Genomic DNA, 15,813 nt, shown 5'->3' with positions numbered 1-15,813 from the left:
GCAGCCAATCCATTGAAAGGGAGTTTCCCTAGGGGTGTGGCCTGCTTCCAGTATATTTATGGACATCCTGGGAAAAGAGACACTCTTCTATGGATTGGGATTCTGTTATACTGCCTACAACTGTCTGTGAGTGAACAGTCCACCATTTGGCCTGGAGATCTTGGATTCGTCATCTGTTGGAGTCAACAGCCAGTATACTGCCTGCCAACCTTGAGCTCCTCAGCACCTGCAGCTGCGAGAGTTGGGAAAAGCCTCCAGCTTGACATTTGTTCCAAGAACTTTGGACTTGCCAGCTTCTGTAAGTGTGTGAGCCATTTTCCTAAGATAAATTTCTCTTTCTCTATGTATATAAGCTTTACTAGTTTTGTTTCTCTAGAGAACCCAGTGTAACACATCAGCCCAGTGCACTAACATAACTGCAATAATACCACAGAACCGCCAGGCTGGACAGCGTGGCATGAGTTCGGAACCAGTCCTGCCCTTGCCCTATCCCATTCTCCCACTTCCTCAGGCCTCCGGGGCTCTGGTAGCATAGTGCCTGAGGCACGTGACTGCTAACCAGAAGGCTGGCAGTTCAAACCCACTAGCCACTCCTTGGAAGGAAGGTTGGGCAAGCTACTTTGTAGTGATACCGCTTCGGAAACCCAAGGAGGGGTCGCTGAGTCGGATCTGACTCGATGGCAGTGAGTTCCTCAGGCCCCTCCTCCTAGGCTTCCTTTCCCAAGCTTGGTGGTCCCAGGCCGGCCTTAGAGCAAGGACTGCTTTCCCCGGAACGTGACTTCATGTTTAGGCCACATGTGGAACATACCAGGGACCAGGTCACCAGAGCCCCCACCCGCACCGGAGCGGGCGGCTTCCCTTCTGGCCAGTAGGTGGCAGCACTCACCCGGATTGGGGGTGGGTTCTTCAGTGGCGGGCGCTAGCCGAGCGGTTCCTAACTTTTTCCAAGTGGTTGTCTCGCCTCCCTTCGGGGGCCGCGGACAGCCTCAGATCCCTAGCCGACCTGCTCGGCTGGAGCTCGGCCCGGGGCGCAGAGCCATGCGGTGTGCGGGCGGTGGAGGCGCAGGCGCGCAGCCCGGCCTGGGCGCTAATTAAGAAGCTGTGTTGCTCGCTCGCGTCCGCTTTGCAGGCGCTGCGGGGCCCAGGCGCGCTCTGCTGGCACCGCAGGCGGAGGGATGTGTCCCCACACCTTCCTCTCTAGGGCAACGCGCACGGGCCCCTGGGCTCCACTTAAGGCCATAACTGCCCAGCGCAAAAAGACAACAGCTGGGCTTGAAAGCTCCTGGGCCTCTTGGCGGGGGCGAAGAGGGACAGACAGGTCCCTAAAACCATAACCACTCGAGGCTCGAGTTGGCCCAGTTGGCTCTCAGAGCTTTAGGGTTTACAAAGCCCATTCACACCGCGTCTCCTTTGATCACCTCAGTCCTTCGAAGCAGGCGGGGTCAGGATTTTACCAAGAAGGAAAGAGGCGCAGCGGTTGAATCACGAACCCCAAATTGCCAACCGATAATAATGCCCAAACTTCTGGACTCCCAGCACAGTGCTCACCCCATTACCTCCACTGTCTCCACTAATCACACCTCGTCTCTTTACCTAAGGATTCTTGTCAACTCTTCAGAAGTAGTCTCTGTCTCCGCGGGTCAGAGAGGACAAGGAAGGGTTGGGACACTCCATGATGTGGAGTGGGTGGGTGGAGGGTGGCCACACCTGCCCAGCGTTCCCAGTTCTTATAAAGGCACCTGAGGTCAGAAGGAAACAATCCTGGGCAGGAGAGGGAATAGAATCCTGGGCAGTGAGGATACTGGACCCTGGGGACACAAGGTGGGGGCAGGGGAGAGCCCTGGAGATGGTGAGAGAGAAGGAGCAAAATGAGGTAGGTGATGAGGCCCTGTGCCTTGCTTTACTGTTTCTTCCCTAAAAGGTGAGACGTGGCTGGAGGCTTCTCCATCCCACCTTCAGAGCTAAGGCTGCACCCAGCTCTAGTCCAGGAGCTTCCTCCCTCTGCTCCCACCCTCCCTTCCCCATCACTCAGATTCCAATACAATTTCCAACTAACCAGCGTGTCGATAGAACAAGTAGGGCGGCTGGATTGCTGGCCAATTACAGGAAATCATTCTGCTCCACTGCTCGGTGCCCCAGGGAGGTGGGGATGAGGGAGGGAGAGCAAGGAGGAGCAGCGCCCCTGCCTGCTGGCTGGAAGGTGCCCCAGGCTGAAGCTGGGAGTGATGTGCCTGGGGAAGGGCTGGGGTGAGAGAGAGGGGTGGATGGGGAGCATCTGGGGGAAGTCCTTCAGGCCTGTGTTCTTCCGAAGCCCCACACAGAGCTCTTGGCTCTTGCTCCCCATGATGCCACAAAGATAGTGAGCGCCCTGGGGGCTGAGACCATGAGGAGGTCCAGGGAGGCCTCTGCTTGGAGCTGAAGTGGACAAGGGGCGGTGGTGAGACAAAACTCCTCACAGCCCTGCATCTGAGGAGTGGGAAGGGCAGGGCATCCAGGCCTCCCTCAGCTCCAGGCGATCTGAGTGCCTGGAGACCACTGGGAGCCCAGGGCTGGGCCCACACAGGCAGTACCAGGGCCTTCACACTCAGCTAAGGGGCGGATCCTGGGGAACCAGAGGTACAAAGGGAAGGAGGAGAAAAAGGGGCTGCAGCATGCAGCCAAGTGGGTCCGCAGCAGCCTGACTTGGTGAAGGGGTAAGTCTCCTGCTGTCCTACCACCCCAGAAGATGGACACAGCACTGTGGGAGAAGGCTCTCACTTCTCAGCCCTTGCACCTTCTCCTTCATCTCTGGCTCTCAAGAACCTCCCTTCCCCAGTCAGCACCCCAAGTTGCCTCCACAACTATACCCTCAGCTCTGCCTTCCAGGCCTACCTGGATGACTCTCTAACCCATTCCCCATCTTTCAGGACATCCTTCCCTGAACTGTCCTACCCCAGGCTGTCCCCACCCTGCAGACCCTGAGGTTCCTTCCCCACCAGTACCTGTGATTAGCTTCCTTGCTAGCCTTCTCTGATCTATCCCTCAAAGTACTGGAGTCCTTTAGAGACACACTTCCTTGTGGACCAGTTCCATCCTGTGAGTGACTATTGTTACCATGTTTGTGTTGAGCCACAAAAGAAGGAAATGGTGGTCTAGGGTTCTGTTCCCCAGTCCTGGGCTGTAGCCCTCTCCTCAGATCCCCTCCCCACTTCTCCAGAATTTCACTACTTTCTCCCTCAGTTCCAATCCTCTCCCACTGCCCCTCAGGCCTCCGTGAGTAGGACTGGATTCACCCTCAGCTCTTGGAGTAACCCAAGGGTGGACAGTTGGACAGGCACAGCGGAGGAGATGGAACTTCGGAGCCTAGCTTCCGGCCAGGCACCCAGAAGCGCTCAGAAAGATGCTGAGTGACCGATATTGAATGACAAGGCCCTTTGCAAAGTGTCTTTAGTGGGTACACTGGGGGGAGGGGTTCAGCAGTCCCGGACTCCTTTCCCAGGGTCTCTGAGCCAGTGCACGGGGGCCCGATGCTCGGGAAAGAGGTGTCAGGGCCGGCCCTGTCCCCCATTTGGCACAGAGTGGCCGCCCTTTGCTGCCAAGAGCTGAGATTGAACTCTGGTTCCCAGGCGCCGGGCGCGGGTCCCTCCCTCCCGCGCTGCTTGTCGCGGGCCGCGCGCCCTGTGCTCGGCGATCCGGAAGGAGGTGACCGCCCAGTCCTGGTCCTCTGGGCCCCGAGCCGGGTGCATCTCGCTCCGCAGCCCGCGGGCTCCGCGCCATCGATCCGGGCGCGGGGACCCGGGAGCACCGCCCTCCCCTCACCCCTCGCTTTTCGCTTTTTATTGAAGTTTGTTTGAGCAGAGCGCGGAACGGGCAGAGGCAGAAACCAAATATTTAGTTGCTGCAAATTGGCACCTCCAGATCAATTACCCGACCAGTGTCAGGCCAGCGCCGCCGCCAGCGCCCCACCGACTCTCAATGCCGCGCCGCCCCCGCCCGCCGCCCGCCGCCTCCGCTCGGCCGCACGTTCCTCATCAGCTGCAGCCATACATCACCGAGGCCGCGAGGAGAACAGATTTTCAATGGGAAAGTTCCCGGGAGGATCCTGGTTGCTGATTCCCGCCGCGCCCAGCGCTGTCTGGCCCCTGCCCCCACAGGGCCTGTTTGATGGGAACAGCCCAGGAGTGGGGAGCAGCCATGCCTAGAGGTCACACGGACCTGGACTCAGTCCCAGCAACTCCTCCTGCCTACTGGGTGACCTTGAACAACTTACTTAAGCTCCCCGAGCCTCAGTTTCCCCATCTGTATCCTGGGGCTCAGCTTTCACCTCTCAGGCTTGTTGTGGGGTCTTCATGAGTAGGGGTGGGGCAACACCCTGCACGGAGAAGCATTGAGTAACTCTCCAAACATGTTAATTCTCAGCCCTGCTAGGGTGTCGGAATGAATTGAGGGAGACTGTGGGAGGCGACTCAAGCGGCAGAGATGGGGGGCAGGCAGCTTCCCCACCCCCACCTGCAGTCCCTGTCACAGCCCCAGCAGGCAGCCCCACGATGTCAGGCTCCATCGGGGAAAGATATCTGGGCCAACCAGAGGAACGGCTTCTTCAGGACCTAAGATGAATAGCCAATTGAACTTGGAGGTGAGGAGAAAGCCAGCCATGACCCTGATGCTGGGGCTGGAAGAGGAGACTGAAAGGCTCATCCAAGGCCCCCTACCCCTGACAGCTGAGTACCAGGAGGCCATGCTAAGGCAGAGGGTGAGGAGGGAGCCCCAGGAGGAATCTACAGCTCTAGTTGAGGCTTTGCCTCCTCAGCTGTGTGATCCTGGGCAAGTTATTTATTTAACCTTGTTGAGTCTCCGTGTAAAATGGTACATATGATGAATAAAGGTGAGGATGTAAGGGAGAGGGAAGGAAAGTCAGCAACAGGCCTTAAGATGGTGCCGAGTTTGTGTGTCAGGGCCCTTCCTGTCCATGCTCAACGTTGCTTCCATTCCAGGAGCCCCTGGAAGGAACTGGAGTCAAATAGTTTGGCATTTTCAAATGGCTGTTACGTCAGATAGGCTGACAGGGGCTCTGGGTGAGAGGAGAGGTGTGGCTATGCATCCCAAGGTTAGTGTTCTGAGAACTTTTCCTTGCCCCATCTCAATTTAAAGACTGAGGGGTTAGATTGCCCTCCTCCCTGCCCCCAGGACAGGCCTTACCCATCAGGAGGAAGTTCCTTTCTCATCAACCCAGAATCCACGTGGGAAGCTGAGGCTGACATGGAACCCAAAGCTGCAGATCCCAGCCACTGGAAACAAACACATTTCCTCAGCCTCTTCATTTGTCTAGCCATGAAATGGAACCATACAGCCTGTGCCAGTCATTCTGAGGTGCTTTTTGGACTGGTGGGTGACCTCCAGAAGGCGCTGAATCCATTGCCCTGCCTTCCACTCAGGCTTCTACCCATCCATACCTCCACCTGCAACAGTATGAGCTCTTCCAGCAAGACAACCCCTGCAGCCTCCTTGGGGATGGCAGCCCACTATTTGTCAAGTCAGAAAGTCCTCCTCACAGTCTACCTTAAATCTCCCACTGCTCCCTTCAGGGAAAATTTAAAGAACAAACAGCCAAAGATAAATGCTTATTGATAGGAGATGCCATGCTCTTTTAAAACAAATATACCCCCCAAAGAGGGTGGGAGGTGGGAATTACCTTCGGACAGGGTGCTCTTTACACTAAACTTCTTGATGATAAATATAGCTGTGTAATTCTTTCTTTCTTTCTTTCTTTTAATCTCCTTGGCAGAGAGAAAGGCTGAGCCTGGGCAGAAAAGCAGAGGGACCCGAAAATATAAATCAATATGTGACTTTAATATATGTGCTTCTGGTGTCTGTGTGTGCTGGGGGATTATTAGTAACCTTGATTCCAGCTCAGTGTCCATGTGAGGCAGGGAGACTAGGGCCCCCAGGGAGGAGAAGAGAAATTAGGAAGCCAAATTCCTCTCCTGATTGACACCTGGGTAAACATTATCCCAGCAGAAGGGGAAGAAAAGAAGATCAATGCTGGGTATTTTTATCACGTTTCCAGGGATGGATGGGGATGGGGTGGGGTGGTGTATTAAAGAAACAGTCCCCCAGCCTCGTTATATATGTTAATTTATGACGAGCAGGAGAGTGAAGGAATGGAGGAAGGGGTTTGAGTATGGCCCAGGGAGCAGTGGCCATTGCCTGTTTTGTCCTGGAGCACTTGCCTGAGTAGCAGCAGGTACAAAGGAGCCATGCCCTTAATGACAGGGCAGAGGCACCAGCTTTGATGAGGGAGTCATAGGCCACAGTGTCTAATGTGAGAGCAGATCTGGCTTTAATGGAAGGCCAAGAGGCATTTATCTTAATGGGGTTATTATCGGGGAGCTGTTTCTATGGGAGGTCCCCAGAGCATGGGGAGGGGGCAGTGGCTTCAAATGGGGGGGGGGTTGGGGGGGATGACGTGGTCCAGGGGGGTCAGTGCTAATGTGGAGAGAGAGGCATCTCTCTGAGTTGTCTTAGAAAGTGGGTCCCAGATCTGGTATCAGGAAAAACCTGGGTTCATGTCTGGTCTCCTCTTTTTCCTGGTTTACGGCCAAGTCATTTGACCTGAGTCCTCCCTCATCTGTGAAATGGGGACAGATGACCCCACTTGACTCATCTCATAGAATTTTGTAATGGGATTACACACGATACAACACGTATCTTGTAGACGGTGAGGGCCTCTCACCGTCTACAGCAATGCTGTCCAATAGAAATAGAACACAAGCCACCTATGGAATTTGAAGTGTTGTAGTAGCCACACTAGAGAGTCAGAGAAGAAGGGGAAGACCCTCAGTGGGCTGGATCGACACAGTGGCTGCAATGATGGGCTCAAGCATAGCAAGGATTGTGAGGATGGAGCAGGGCTGGGCAGTGTTTCATTCTGTTGTACATGGGGGTCACTATGAATGGGAGCCCCTAACAATAACAGTAGCCACAATTTAAAAAATAATAATAAAAAGGAAGAGTTAAATTAATTTTAATATTTTTTATTCAGTTAAAAAAAAATCTGAAGTATGATCATGGAACACATGGCAGTGGCCACATTTCAGGTGCTCAGCAGCCACGTGTGGTGAGCAGCCACCATATTGGACAGCGCAGATCTAGAATAAGCTAGCAGATTCTCTTCACTGGATGAGGGCTCTTGGTCCTCCTGACAGTCAAAGTAAGGGCCCACCAGGAGCCCCTGGGTGGTGCAACTGGTTAACGTGCTCAGCTGCTAACTGAAGGTTGGAGGTTAGGAACTCACCCAGAGGCACATTGGAAGAAAGCCCTGGTGATCTACTTCAGAAAAATCCGCCATTTAAAACCCCACAGAGCACGGGTCTACTCTGACACATCGGGGTTGCCATGAGTCAGAACAGACTCCACAGCAACTTGTTTTTTTTTTTTTTTTCTTTTTCTTTTTAGAGGCCACCAAGTCCAAGCAAGGGGCTTTCTTGGGGAGATAGACTGATGGCAGTACAGACCAGACCTTCTACTGTAGGCCCCCCTCAGGTCTCCAGTTTGCCTGGGCAGGACCCATAGCTGAGAGCAAACACTGAGCTACCCTCTCTGGTTTCCCTGCACTTGGGGAAGGGCCTGGCTTAGAAAACCCTGTTCACTCCTGGTGCCTCTGCTTTCTGGTTGTGGGACCTGGGCAAGGCCTCTCTCCTCTTTGAACCTCAGCATCAGCATCTATACAGTAGGAATGGTCTACAGAGGTAGAAAAGTTTCTCACTGTGAAAATGTCTCCCCAGGCTGTCTGTCCCTTTCTTGGGTAGTCATTGTTGGACACATTCTCAGGGTCTGCAGGAAACACCCTGTTCCTGGGGGAGACAAGCTCCAGCTGGAAGAAGAGGGCGGGAAGGGTGGCCCAGGTTCCCTTGGAGCCACACAGCAAACCTAGAAGTGGCAAAGCTGGAGCTCCCTGGTTTGGGGCCAGGATACCTGGATCTCCCTTCTGAGCTGCTCCCAACACTGGGGGTTGTGGGAAGCAGTGAACAGGGCTATTTCAGGGCCACAGGGAAGGTGTTCAGTGCTGGCAGGGAAACAGCCCTACAGGGTCTAGCCTGACATTTTCTGCTGGTGCTGGGAGCCAAGGAAGGAGGAGGCCTGGCAGTCTGGAGTGCTCATGCCAGTCCTGGAGGCTGGTCCTGTGCCTGAAGAGGCACATGGGACTTCCTTGTCCTGGCTACAGAATTATCCTGTCATAAGGATGGTATGGGGAGAAGCTTCCAGGCTGTCCCAGGACCAAGTCCCCCAGCATACCAGCCTGGTCTAAGAGCCGTGGTGAATCCTAAATTATCTCTCTCTCTTTTATTGTGGTAAAATATATCTAGCAAAAATTTTGCTATGTTAACCATTTTAAGTATATAATTCAGTGACATTAATTAAATTCACTATGTTGTGCAGCCATTAACACTCTTTCCAAAGTTTTTCATCCCCTCAAACAGAAACTGCTATAGCTTCCTGCTGCCCACAGTTTTTGTTTCTATGCATCTGCCTTTTATAGTTCATTTAAGTGGGCTCACACAGTATTTGTCTCTTTGTGTCCGGCTTATCTCCCTCAATATGTTTTCAAGGTTCACCCGTATTACAGCAAGTATCAGAACTTTATTGATCTGTATGGCTGAGTGACATTCCACTGTATCCCAAGTTATATCTTATACAGACTCTGCAGCTAACAGGGCAAGCTGAGACTTCAGAAGTTCTGAACCCTAGGAAAGGCTCCTGGGTGCACAAATGACTTGCACTCAACTACTAACTGAAAGGTTGGCAGTTCGAATCTACCCAGTGGCATCACAGTAGAAAAGCCTAGTGATCTGCTTCTGTAAAGATTACAGCCAAGAAAACCCTATGGGGTTATTTCCACTGTGTACCACGTGGGGTCACCATGAGTAGAAACTGACTTGACGGCAATGTTTTTTTTTTTTTTTTTTTTAACTTTTCACTCTACCCTGAGGCACATTGGAAGAAAGTCCTGCTGACCTACTTCTGTAAGATTATAGCCATTGGAAAACCTATGGAGTGCAGTTCTACTCTGACAGACATAGGTTCACCATGAGGTGGGATTCACTAGATGGCAACAGGTGCTTTTTCTTTCTTAAAAAAAAAAAAAATGATAGCTTTAGGAGCAAATGAGCTTTAGGAATTTTGTGAAGCTCCTCCTGTTCGCCATCAGCAAAGGCAAACCTTTTGGGTATATGTGTTTTTGTAAACCAAGAGTCTAACTTTAGAAGACTCTAAACACATATGTGCTCTAGACACATACACATACTCATAAACACACACACATACACAGACACACTGATACACACACAAACACATATCTACATACCCATATCATACACACAGAAGCACATTCTCTCTTTCTTCCTGTTCCAGGTCTCTCCCATCTTGGTTCCATCCTGCAGAGAACTGTTCACAGATCTCCTCTCCCCAGACTGCTAAGCCTATCTAAGCCCATTTAGAGACTGTCAGTCATGGCCAGTGTCTACCAACTTCCATTTCAAAGTCCCCAGTTTGGTATTCAGAATCCTGCACCATAAGGCCTTTTCTTCCTGCCACAAACCTTGCTCCAGCTCAGTGCTGCACAATATGGGCACTTTTCTCCTCCTGCAACGTCCTTCTTCCTCCCCATCCCACTTCTACTTATTGAAATCCCCCCATTCTGCAAGGCCTGGCTCAAATCCCACCTCTTCTGTGAAGCCTTTCCTGGTAGCCTGTTAAGAAATGCTGCCTTCCTCTAATTCACCTCCCAGAGTCCTTTGCTCCTTCCCAGGCCTTCCTTACTTTCTCTCAGATGCTAGGTCTTTGGGGAAGGCACTGAGCTTATCACCCAGTGGAAACTGTGAGCTCCTGAAGGCAGGTCTGTTGTGGAGGCAGGGAGGGTGTCTGTGAGTCCTCTGTGCTTTGTTTCCCACCATCGTACTTCTGTCTTGCTCACCCCACAAGGTAATACCAAGGACGGATGTGAAAAAAAAAAAAAAAAAAAGATGAAACAACATTCTGCAAATCACAGTGTAAACTCCACTCAAGTGCTCCCCTCCTCCCAGTATCCTTACTGGACTCCTGACTGACCTTGGCTTTGGTCTTCCTGGCCACTCCCCATCACCCAGTCCAGATGTCCAGGGCCTGATTAGTTCTACTGGAGGCATCATGTCTCTCTATCTCTGAGTCTGAGTCTCTGTCTGTGTACCCAGCGGACATCTGGGCTCCCCTGTCAGGCTGGAATCACAGGGAATATGAAGACATACCTTTTTTTTCTTTTCCCCACTCCATTCAAATAGAGATTTCAAACAGCTTTCAGAGACACACGTGACCAGATGAAAAATGAGGGAGGAAGCCAAGGGTGAGAGAGGTGCTTCCTCCTCGCCTGACTCTCTCTGGCACCCAGCAAAGGGCACCTTTCACAGTGACCCACCATGGACCTCCGCCGAGCCCATCCATCCTCCTTTCTAGGGACCTCAGGTGCAGACTTGAGCAGTGCCCCTCCCTGCTTGCCAACTTGCCAGACTCCACTGCCAACCGTGGCCCTGAAGCCCCAGCTCTGGCTCCTCTCTCCTGCCCCCATCTGCAACCACAGCACATCCCAGCTGTCTGATTAACTCAATTGATTAATTAAGCTCTAATGAGAGCCATGACTCACCCCTGCAGCTGCTGACCAGGAGGCCAGCCGTGCCAGGATGGGCACTGGGGCCATAGGCATGGGCTTAGGAGGGCCTGGGGGCAGGAAGCACAGAGGTTGGTGGCACTGATCTGGTAAGGAAGACACAAAGCATGCCCACAGCTAGCCCTCCTCCAATGTCCCTATGGGGGATTCAGTGAAGTTTGGTAGGGGGGGGTCCACCCTCTTGACCAGCTAGCCAGTCAATCCCAGAATGGCTCATTTGGCACTAACCTTGCTGAAGGCAGGAGGGCAGAGCAAGTCCTTATTGGCTAAGGTAGGGAGGGGAGCAGAAGTGTGGAAACTGGACACCTACCAGAGCAGAGCCAGACTTAGCCCTGCAACTCCGCCAACTCTGCAACTTCTCCCAGCCCCACAACATTCAGCCACGTGGTCAGGGCCATTCCCCACCTGGCTGCTGGCTCCTGAACCCAAATAACCAAAAGGACTCTGGAAAGCAAGTCTGAAATCCCAGCTTCTCCCACTTTAGCCTCCCTGCCAACCCTGACCACTACCTTGGTGTTGGCCTTCCCTACCCCCTACCCCAGACTCTATCCTATGTGTGTGTGTGGGGGGGCAGACACCCTTCACCCACAACAATCAGTTAAGTGAAATTTCCCATCTCACTGAGTGCATTCATGTCCATTCTTCCCCAGACCCCTGTGAAGCAAACAAGGCAGGAAGTCCCTTCTAGAAATGAGGAAATGGACACCTCAGCTTGCCCAAGATCACATCTGGTTCTTTCTTGCTCCCCAGCTTTCCTATTTGTCTTGGGAGAAACTCCTCCTCCCCTTCTTCACCTGCCTACCTCCTCTTTAGCTTTGTGGCTTCAACTTAAGAGGCCACCTCAACCAGGAAGCTGTCTTTGTCTCCCCAACTGCAGGTAAGGGCCCTCCTGTTTGTGTTGTGAGCCACGAGGGCAGCTGCCCACTCTGACTGTCCCAACTCATCCCTAGCTCCTTGCTCAGGGCCTCACATCCAGTAAGGATGTAATGAATAGTTGCTGAATGATGCAAAGGAACAAATGTGTGAAGAAATGAGTAAGCCACCACAAGTGGCAGATATTCAATCCCCCGTCTAGTGCTGGGAGAAAGAACACTGTGAAGGTCAGGGCAAGGCAGCCTGTTCTAGCGTGTCAGCTGTTGGTACACAAGGAGCCATTGCATGCTGGCTCAATTGGGCTGGAGATCAAGTGGGTAACCCCTTCCCTTCCCCTCTGCAGAGAGGATGTGGTGGGACGAGCCAAGGGAATCATGGGAGATGAGTGATGGGCAGGGAAGGAGAGGAAGGTGAGGGGGAACCTGGAGCTCTGGGTTTTAGGGCTTCCTTCAGGGGAGACAAGAAATGGATGGGGACAGAGCACTGGATGGACAGTCCCAGGTTGGGGTCCTGGCTTGACCCTCTGGGTGACCACAGGCATGTGGCCTCTCCAGTCTGGCCTGTGAATCAAGAAAGTCTGATGGCACAAACTCTGGGAGTCCTGAAGCCCCATGAGGTATCTGCAGTGAAGTGAAGGATGGTGATGGACAGTGAGGTGGGGAGTCTGACATTCTCCACTGAGGTGGGGGGATGGGTGAGTATGGCCAGGAGGTCTCTGATCCCCCCCATTCCCTGCAGCCCCTCTGCTGTCGCCACCCCTCAGATTCGATTACCAGCCTGGCTTTCAGATTGGGCTCCAGCCACCAACTTTACTAGTGAAAATGATTATGTGATTATTTCAACCTTGCTCCAAACACTTTCTTAATTGGATTTGGGAAAAGGCAATTTGGGCATCAGAGGGGCCACACAGGGACAGGAGTGATGTGGATGTGGCAGGTGGGAGCCCACCAGCTCCACTGGAGTATCCAAGGGCAGCAGATGGGACAGCTCCTGAGACCCCCACCCCCTATCCTGTCCCTCAATGGGCCTCCACCCCTCCCCGTCATTCGTCCTGGATCCAGGGTGAGCCTCAGCAGGAGAGAGAAAATTGGTGTTGGTGAGGGTCTGTCCCAGGCCAATGAGTTGGGGGACTCTGGGGGTGGGGACAAGGTTCCAGCTGCTGTCCCTGCCAAAGCAGTCCTCAGCTGCTTAGATAATGACTTCTTTGCCAATCTCTCATCTCTACCCCAAGCCCTGGTGCATTCAGGGCTTAAACACTGGCCCAAGGGAGCAGAACTGAAAACACTTGACTTTCCAGAATCCAGCAGAACCTTCTAAAGGGATTTGAATCATCTGCTGTGGAGATCCCCTGCCTGCCTTCTCCCTATGAGACATAGAACTGGGGTTTGACCACAGTCTTACCTCTCAATTTCCTCATCTGGAGATTGGTCTTAGGTGACCCCCAAGGAAGAGATTTTGTCTCCTTCCTTACATGTCCCAGCTCTCCATGAGGCTGGAGACACTTAGCACCAACTCCTCAGTGACCAATTCCACAGAGCCTGTGGGCTCTTGACCAGGTTGTCCCCTTACCCCTGTGGCAGAGGTCAGTCAGGTGCCAGGTGGAGAGAATGGGCTTGGGGTTGGGGCAGGGTGCATAGGTAGCATGTGCTCCAAGGGCTAAGGCATCAGGAGGAGAGACTCCATGAATGGCCCTCCCGTTGAGTCCATTGCCATGTTCCCCCTAACTCCTTTCACCATTGCATTAACAAATACCAACTTGACGTTTTGTAAGAAACTGTTTTAAAGACCCCTGTCTGGAGAATGTGTTCTAGGGAACAGCCCCATGCACTCTCCCAGCAGATATGGGAGCAGACCCCAACAGCTACCAGTCAGCAGCAAGCACTGACCTGGCACTTGGAGGTGGTGGTGGGCGGAGGGGCAGCGAGACAGACATGAAGGGGATAGAAGGTGTTGGTAATTCACTCACCAATTATTGAGTATTGACTAGGTGCCAGCGCTGCCTTGGGGAAGCCAACAGTCTGGTCTGAGGGACAGGACACCCTCTTTCTGAGAATAACCTAGAACTCTGAGACTTGCCAGAAAAGATGGGTCAGAAATGAGACAGACATTGAGCTCTCAGAAACCAGTTGGTCTCAATCAGATGAAGCCCAGGACAATTTCCTGGAGGAGGAGGCACTTTCAGGGAGGTCTCAGCATGGTTTGGCTGAAGTGGAGGTTGGTGGACATTCCAATGGTACAGAATGAGATGGTGGAGGGAGGAGCTGGAAAGAAAGTGACCATTCTATTCTGGCATTGCTAAGTCTCATGACATCCCCTAAAGGGGGGAAGGATTATTTCCATTTTACAGACAAGAGTCCTGAGAAGACAAGTTCAATTACTTGCCAGGGTCACACACAGCTAGGAGGGACTATGAGCAAGGTCTGCCTGTGCCCCACACCCTGTCCTTCACCCTCTTTCCTTCCCTCCCCTCTCCCTGAGCAGGCCAGCCTCCAGCCAAGGGCCCCAGGAGGCAGAAGCAGAGTGCTTGGTGGGAAATCAGGAGACCTGTTCCTGGGAACTGCTCAGAACCACGAGGATCTGGGAATAAGATCAGAGCCAAACAGGACCCCAGCCCTCCCAGCATATTTCTGCTTGGAGACGGAGGTTTCAAAGGTGTGGATCACAAAAAATTACATTGTCAAAGAAGAAAGCCAGCACTGCTATCCCTCCTTCACTCATTAATTTCTGGGGAAGTATTAGCTGTCAGCAAGCAGCGGCCTCCAATTCAAATTACAGAATTTGAATTCTTAATTTCTCCTAATCCATCAATGAGCTGCCTTCCCTGGGCTAATATTAGCAGCACTGGTGAGGCTTATAGCCAAGTCAGTGATGTCTCCTGCCCTCTGCGAAAAGCCCTGATCGATAGGGCTGGGCTGGGGCCTGGGCCCCCTCACAGGTAGGGACTCTTCTTTCCTTCCCAGGTACCTCCAGTCAAAGCAAGAGAGTGTGGCATTTTAGGGAGGCTCCTGGAGAGGGATGGGAGAGCAGGACAGTGAGGGAGAAAGCAACAGAGGGAAGATGGAATCAGAGCCCGAGAGAAACTTGGAATAAGGGAGAGAGAGACCCAGAGAAAGACAAACTGAGCAAAAAGCAGAGGCAGAGAGTGATGGCTAGAGACAGGAGAAGGAGAGGGAGGGCCCTCCTGTTTCTAGGTGGTGGCTTTGCACAGCAAAGCAAAATCCCACAGGTTCCCCACAGCATTATGGGAAGTATCATGCCCCATGGATATCGAGGTCTCCCTGACAGGTGGGTCCACTAGTCCACTTTGCCTATAAGTGTTCTGGCTGTTGTTGTTGTTATGTGCTGTCAAGTCGGACCCGACTCATAGCGAACCCTCCTTGGGTTTCCGAGGCGGTATCATTACGGAAGTAGATTGCCCAACCTTCCTTCTGAGGAATGGCTGGTGCGGTTGAACTGCCAGTCTTCTGGTTAGCAGTCAAGTGCCTTAGGCACTATGCTACCAGAGCTCCTTAAGTGTTCTGGAGTCAGGCCAAAACACAAACATCAAACTCATTGCTGTTTAAGTCAATTCTGACTCCCAGCGACCCTACAGGATAGAGTAGAATTGTCCTAAAGAGTTTCTACGGCTGTTAATCTTTACGGAAGCAGACTGCTACATCTTCCTTTTGCTGGTGGTTTCAAACTAACAATCTTTCAATTAGCAGCTAAGCACTTAACCACTGTGAAACCAGGGCTCCTGCTCAGCCATCTGGGTTCTGAGAATACTCTGGGCTTCTGTCTCCACACAGGTGGAGAGGACATGGGAGACCAGACAGGAGGGACAGCCACTAGGCTAATCACCATGTATGCATTTCTTACTCCATCTCTTCAGCAAGGCCATAAGGTAAGGACTAACTATCATTACGCCAGTCAGCAGGTGAGGAAACAGGTTCTGAGTTAAATTGCTTGCCCAAAGTCAGAGAATGGTGAAGTGGTGAACCCAAGCAGACTGACTCCAAAGCAAAGCACTTAACACCATGTAACAGAATCCTGGGGACACCTCAAGGGATTGTACTTGGAATAGCCCCTGTTAAGCTACCAGAGATCGAAAGACGCACCAGGTAAGCCCCACTATTTCCTCAGAGGACCCCGGTCTTACAAACATCCAGGTATCCTTGTACATTCCAGCCCCTCATCCAGTTCCCACAGTATCTCCTTTTGCCTTTCTACCTCCCAGAATTTGGCCCTTTATCCAGGCAGGTCCCGTTCAAGTCAGGCCTTCA

The sequence above is a fragment of the Orycteropus afer genome, unplaced genomic scaffold (genome assembly GCF_000298275.1).
Source record: "Orycteropus afer afer isolate SDZICR_OR568_19922 unplaced genomic scaffold, OryAfe1.0 scaffold00495, whole genome shotgun sequence".
Taxonomy (NCBI): Eukaryota; Metazoa; Chordata; class Mammalia; order Tubulidentata; family Orycteropodidae; genus Orycteropus; species Orycteropus afer.
This window is presented reverse-complemented; position numbering follows the sequence as displayed.